This window comes from Eubalaena glacialis, chromosome 16, assembly GCF_028564815.1.
Source record: "Eubalaena glacialis isolate mEubGla1 chromosome 16, mEubGla1.1.hap2.+ XY, whole genome shotgun sequence".
In the NCBI taxonomy this organism is placed as follows: domain Eukaryota; kingdom Metazoa; phylum Chordata; class Mammalia; order Artiodactyla; family Balaenidae; genus Eubalaena; species Eubalaena glacialis.
The window spans coordinates 26,035,700-26,043,240 of NC_083731.1; the positions used below are offsets into that span (position 1 = coordinate 26,035,700).

General features: G+C 34.2%; 1 non-coding gene across 1 annotated transcript; it reads left to right on the forward strand.

The window, feature by feature from the left end:
* Positions 1–7,083: 7,083 nt before the first annotated feature.
* LOC133076699 (U6 spliceosomal RNA) lies at positions 7,084–7,189 on the forward strand. The gene has a single exon (XR_009697588.1). It is a non-coding gene; the product is annotated as a U6 spliceosomal RNA (small nuclear RNA).
* The last annotated feature ends 352 nt before the right edge of the window (positions 7,190–7,541 follow it).

The following is a 7,541-nucleotide window of genomic DNA, read 5'->3' on the forward strand; positions in this document are numbered from 1 at the left end:
CAAAAAAATTTCCCCAAAGAAATATAATGCAACTATTCCCTTTTCAATGCAAATTTCATTCATATATAACCATGCGACCCAAAGGAGGCAGACCCATAAGCAATAAGGATATATTATACAGCACAGAGAAATGTAGCCATTATTTTGTAATAACTTTAAATGGAGTATAAGCTATAAAAATATTGAATTACTGTGTTGTACACCTGAAACTAATATATTAATCAACTATACTTCAATTAAAAAAGGGAGGCAGACTCAACAGTTCTAAACCCATACGATTATTTCATACAATTCCAAGTCCAAGATATCTTGATAATGTTTATTTCTCCTCTAATTCTGATCTAATGCCTAAATATTATCTCACATACAGGTTAAGTTAAACAGGTAACCAGAAGCAATACAGTCTCTCTATATATGTTTGGGGGAAGGAAGTAATATATATATTAAAAAAAGTAAGTCAGTTAAAGGATAATTCATCATTTCTGCAACGAATCAAACCACAGATGGAATTCAGGATTTTTCTCCTCCATCAACTATACCATACTCCCTTTGATTTCAATCTGTAACTCAACTGGTAAGGTGCTATTATATTTTTTGTAATATAAACCTTTATTTCTGAATGATTAGAGCCCGTGGTGGTACTGCTTTTATACTATTACAATAGCTTTTCCTTAACATTCACCATTACGTATAAAAAAACAATGAAGTATTCACAAATAAAATGTGGCTCCATCCAAACTCTGCCATGTTTCCAATCTGTGAAAATTACCCAAACCAACATCAAAATTCCCATTTTTCCCCAAAAGGCAAGTTGCTGTCACCTCTTCTAATTCAATGGAATCATGGATCCACTAGCAGAAACCTGTCTTTGAGGTACTAAAATCTCTAAATTGCACAAGATGACAGTCCTGGAAATAGTAATCAAATATTTTGTGAATGGGTACTTAAGAGTAACTATGGGATTTATCATTCCCTACTTCTATGTATTGACTTCTAGACCCATGCAGAATATATTCTACATCTTGCATGATGTTGTTGACAACTGATACCTGACCAGGAAAACTTAATGATTTCTGTGAACATTGGCACACTGCTGTCCTTACTTTGATATATAAAGAATACCTCAGTCAAAAGCCATGCTCTATAAAATACTAATGTGGTTTGTCATCATTTAATCAGTGTATGAACTTTGGTACTGGCAGAGGCACAAAGGGGGAAAATATTTTCAAAACCTGAATGAATATCTGTTTGAAAGGACAACTTGCTACTTTCTCTAAGACGAAAGGGATAAATAAAATTGACCTGTTTTAAAGCTACTCTTCGCATATTATAAAAGATTAGGGGCTTGAAGCTGCTTACTTCTAGTAGCGAGTTTGGGTACTCAGTGGCAGCAATAACTAAAATAGTTGTAATTATGGGAAGTTCATGCCATCAATTTTCTGCATAGCCTACTTCTTGTTTGTGAGGTCTTTGTGAAAGCATCACAGTGGCACTTGAAAGAGGCTCACATATATTTCACTTAAGTAATTTTGTGCAGCTGATTATTAAAATTTCCTCTGGAATAATGGCCTTCTGATAAGAATTCACATGTGACATAAATATTGTCACACTCTGGGCCATTATACAAATATCTCTGCAAGAATCCTCATTCTTTTCTAATTTCTCAAACTTGCTTCTTTCATTTCCTTTACTATCCAATAAAATTAACCACCCTTGCTATGAATTGCGGAGTAGCCTTATCTCATGCCTTATCTACTAGTGGATGACAAGATATACCACTCTAAGGAATATCTCCGGGCAAGCCATCCCTTGTTCCCACGGCCTTCAGAACTACTCCTGAGGAGGCTATATTGTCACCACAGTCCATTTCTTGCTGTTCAACTGGTATATAAGGTAGAATGTTGATAAAATGTTATTTTTCACCTCCTTTGCCAGATGATCAAGGAAAATTCCTTATAAGAAAATTGTGAGTTGAGGAAGAGGCACTTACCTGGTAGGAAAAATCGTGGTAGGAAGGTTAGTGACCTGATCTGATCATGCTACTTTTTTGTGCATATCAGAAAATGACATATACACCTCGAGTGCTATTTTAGGATGGTGTGCACCCAAAATTATGTCAATTCAACAACAGCAATTCATGAAGAACATTTAGAATCATATGATAATGTGGTAACCATTCAAGGTTTTACCTTTAGTACTCTCTCATGACCTATGACCAATCTAAAGCTATTTCTGAAAATGATCATGGTTACATGCAAAAGATGGCATGGTCTTCCTTTGAGACTAAAATGTCTCTACTTTGGTTTCCAAAAGTAGTTTGTTATAGCCTCTGTAGAACATTCTGAAATGTCATAAATGCTTGAGTAGTACTCAGTTTGCTGGGTCAAAGAGGCAAATGACAGACTCACTGAGCTTTCGTAAAGGGTCAACTAGAGAAGCTTATCTTGCTGTCAGTCTCTTTTAAGTTTGGCTGTCTTTCAGACCACAAAATGAACAGATTAAACAAACCTCTGAGTCTCCTTTTTAGTGGTAGTGAGAAAAAGGTGTAGCAGTTTATTCCCTGATGTGGAGGAATCACATAACCTTCCTTGAATGGAAGGCCTACATATTTTGTGGAGTACATTTTCCCCTCTCTGATGAACGTATCACCATATCATTTAAATTACTTGTTAATTTGAACTCTACAGTCCTATCAGCATGATGTTATCAGTATAGTGAGTCCATGTGTTGACATCCTTTGGAATGAGGAGACACTAAAGATCCCGAGTACTAAAAAGTGGTACCAAGTTTCAAATGACCTAACCCTAGGGAACGAAGTTAAGGTACATTGGTGTACCTACTAGGTTAAAGCAAACAGATTGTGATATGCTGTGTTTACAAGGATAAAGGGAACATGCTATATCAACAGGGGGATGTAAGTTGATAGGGAATGAATTGATTTGCTCCAGAAAGACCTTCTCTAGAACAGAACAGGCTATGATTATGGGTTAATACACTGCCATCCTCCAAGACTTCTTAAATTTCAGTTCAGACCAAAATGATTTAAGTTAGCTTGTAATAACAATCATCCTCCTCATATATTAAAAGCCTCTAAATTCCTGTGATTCTGACAAGGATATGTAATTGCTTTTGATGAACTATTTTGGTAGTGAGAGGGAGCTCCAGAGGGAGTGCTTAAGTTACTATAAAATCCTTTACTCCTCAGAACAAGGAATCAGTGCAATGATAAGGACATTATGACAATTCCTGATGCTTTTATAATTTTACACCTAAAATTTGCTACTATTGCAATTAGATGGGTTCAAGATTTTAATGAGTCAAATATATGTGTTGGCTTCAGGTCAAATTCCATTTATATACCTTTTCTTCTATAAGTCTATATTCTAACCAGTTGACCACTGTGATATTCTGGATATCTAGTAAATTTTAGCTCAGAGCAGACAGAGCAGATTTTCAAGGATCAGACTCTTTTCTGATTCTTGAAATAAATTTGTTTTTCTCTTTCCCAGGGCTTAGTCTTCTTGGTAAAATACCATGATAATTTTACATAATCTTGGGAAAAGATTCACAGTATGGTTTTTCTGTTGTTATTTTAAGGTCTTCTCTCAAATATATACTATATCTGTAGCTATATTATATTTATATATGTGATATATACATACATAATATTTAACAATTAATGTAAAGCAGCAACTTCTGCTTGAAAATAAATACTATATATGTTTGTTAGAATGCAAACGTGACTAAATGCAACTTTCAGACAGATGAGGCAGAACCAAAAGAAATTTAAGTGATTTACATAAGGAGGGTATGCTAGGAAATATTTCATCTTTAGGGAATAGTAAGATGTGACAAATAAGTTGGGTCAAAAAAATGTTGAGAGATTTCTGCTTTCAGTAATGATGGACTATATGGTGAGAAATAACTCCTTGCTGAGAACTACTTATTGAACTAAGTAAAAATGCATCAGAGAAGAACAAGACAGTGAGTAAGTACAAAATCAAGGTCTGGGAGAGGAGAGAGGACTAAATGGGTGAAATGGACATTTGGGATCTTTCCTTTTTTAGAAAAGTGTAATGATTTGGAAGTAGCAGCTGTGAGGTTGGGGAGCTGAAGAAAGCTTTCCACAGACTTATGGGCCTAGCTAGAGGAAGAAGTTTAGAGTTCAAGGCCATCTGGAAAAAATCCATAGAATTTGGAATGGGCTTTCAAACAGCTACAATAAAGGAATAAAAGTGAACTGGAAAGAGATGCTTCACTAAAACTGAAATCAGTTTCAGATCATCTCAACTTCTTAACATTGCCAGAAGCAAAAATAAATCTCTCTAGATGAAGATTATATAATCTAGAGCCTCAAATTATCTTAAAAAGGTATGATATAATATGGCAAGCCCACAAAATTAACCAGGTATATAAGGAACAAAATGTGAATGAAAACCAAGAGAAGCAACTAGCCAAAGGTACTGACCCATAGAGGATACAGATAACGGAGTTCTCAGTCACAGACTTTAAAATAAGCAATGATTATTGTGCTTAAGAAGCTAAAAGACCAAAAGAGAGTGAGAGGGAGAGAGAGAGTGTGTTGGCAGGGAACCAGAATTTATAATTGAAAAATGTAATTAGAACTAAGACATAATAAATGAAATTAAAAACCAGTAAATTCATTGAAGATCAGATTAGATACTGGTGAAAAGGTTATTAAACTAGAAGGTAACTCAAAATATAAATATGCAGAATAAAAGAGACATATGTTAATAATTGTGAAAGATTTGAGAGTATACCCTGCTTGCAAGTTAGACAAATTAGTCTGCTTCAGTTTCATAGATGCTGCCAGAAAACACAAGATTCTTCACTTGGAAACAATGAACTTTAGTAGAGAGCACAGCAGGTAGCATGAGCTTTATGCTCATATCTGGTACACTCCCCGTGGCTCACAAATTCCATGGGGATGGTGCTGAGGTGGACACAGGTAGGCGCTGGATTTGTTTCACAACCAAGACACATTTTGCTTAGAAAACTCCTACTCTTATAAGGAAGTTGCAAGCAAACCTGTTCAACTCTTGCTCTAGAGGAAAGTATTATCTTTATTACCCTGGACAAAAAACAAATATTCTTTCTACATAGGGGAAGACACCATCTCTATCTTCCAGTGTTATTTGCTAAGTAAACCTCCTTGAAAATATAGTCTGAATCAAGATCTGCCCCAAGATAAACATGGAGAATTGCCCACAAACAATACATACCCCTCACTTCTACCTCATCATGTCTTCTGGAAATTTTTCTTTTGAATATTCCACACCATTGTCCACTCTGATTAATCTGAAAGACATGGACTGCTATTCAATAAGGCTCCCATGATTAGGGTTATAAGTAGCAGGGTGAGGCCAATCAGTCACACCACCCAGTACTATGTATACAATAATAGTACTATTTATAATAATCCCCATACTGGAAACTGCTCAAATGGTCATCATAGTAGAAAAGATTCACACATAGAATACTCCTGAAATTGATGGTAAAAATTGCAACTACATGAACCAATAGAAAGGAACCTCAGAAAATAATTTAGAATGAAAAAGGCAGATACAAAAGAGTACATATATATCTAATTCAATTTATATAAAGTTAAAAACAGACAAAATTAATACATGCAGTTAGATGTTCGAATAGTTTGGTTAGTCTCTGGGAGGAAGCATCAGAGGGAATGGGGGCTTAGTGCAGTTCTTCTTAATCTGCACAGTGATTACATAGGGTTGTTAAGTGTATGGATATTTCATTAATCTGTAGATCTAGAATTTGTGCACTTCAATAAAAGGGCCCAAAATAATCAGTAAATATATTAACAAAATAAGGAGAGAAAAGAAACAAGCATGACAGCTAGTCACTACAGATATTCTGTCTTAAGCAATACAGATAAGGCATTTGATAATAGTCAACATTCATCAGTGATTAAAATGCTTAGAAATTTTATTGTAGAAATTCTGTATTCAAATAAAAAGCATGTACAGAAAATTTACATTAAACATCATAGTTAATCTGAAATGTTGAGCTCATTTTTTCTGAGTCAGAAAATAGAAGATATTATTAATTTTCACTACTTTCACTCAATATTTTATTGAAAGTCTTAACCAATAAACAAGACATAAATATTAATAGTACAAGAATTGAAAATAAATACAGCTTTAATTATTCACAGATGAAATAATTGTGGATGCGCCAAATCAACCATGTCTGCAATAAATTATCAAAGTTAAGTAAATTTAGTAATGTGTTTGAATGCAAGCTCAATACACTAAAATCAATATATAATTGTGATATGCAAAATCAATTGTATTTATATAAAATGGAATCAATTATAAAAGAAATACAATATAACAGAATAAAATTAAAAGATAAATAGCTAACAATTAATCAAAATATGTGTAAGAAATCTATATCGTTGAGTAAAATTGAAGAGGAGGTTAGCAAATGGAGAGATATACTCTTGAACTGGAGGACTTCAAATGGTTAAAATATACATTTTCCTAAACTGATCTACAATAAATTCAATGTAAACCCAGTGAAAACTGCAGAAGTTTTTTTTTTTCTTTTTTGAGTAAATAGACAAGTTGATTCTAAAATGTGTATAAAAATTCAAAGAACCAAAACAATAAAGACATTTAAAGATGAACAAAGAAGGATACTTACTGTACTAGACATAAGTTGTTATAAAATGGCACTAGTGAAGAACTCTGTTTTATTTCCTAAAGTATAGGCAAGGAGACTCATGGATCAAGATAGCAAGTTCAGAAAGAAACCCTTTCATTTAATACAAAGGTAATATTGCAGTGCCGAGGAAAGATTACTTTAAGTGGTGCTGGGTCAACTAGATAGCCATATATAAAAATATGAAATATATGAAATTGACATCTACCTCATACTATGCATAAAAATTATTATTATTTTGCTGTTGTTACTGTATGTCTAAATGTGAAAGTTAAGCCAATAAATCTTCCAGGTTAGAGAATATCTTCATAAACTTAGAAAAGAAAAAAGTTCTTAACTAAAACTTTAAAAGTTGTAAACATTAAGAAAAAGATTGCTGTGCTTGCTTCGGCAGCACATATACTAAAATTGGAACGATACAGAGAAGATTAGCATGGCCCTGCGCAAGGATGACACGCAAATTCGTGACGCGTTCCACATTTTTACGAAGTGAGAGAGTGGCATGGACATATATACACTACCAAATGTAAAATAGATAGCTAGTGGGAAGCAGTTGCATAGCACAGGGAGACCAGCTCGGTGCTTTGTTTCCACCTAGAGGGGTGGGATGGAGAGGGTGGGAGGGAGACGCAAGTGGAAGGGGATATGGGGATGTATGTATATGTATAGCTGATTCACTTTGTTATACAGCAGAAACTAACACACCATTGTAGAGCCATTTTACTCCAGTAAAGATGTTTAAAAAAAAAGAAAAAGATTGCTAATTGATTACATTTGAAAGAAAAACTTCTTTTCGTTAAAAGACAGAAATGAATGAAAAAGCAAAGAGGGGAGAA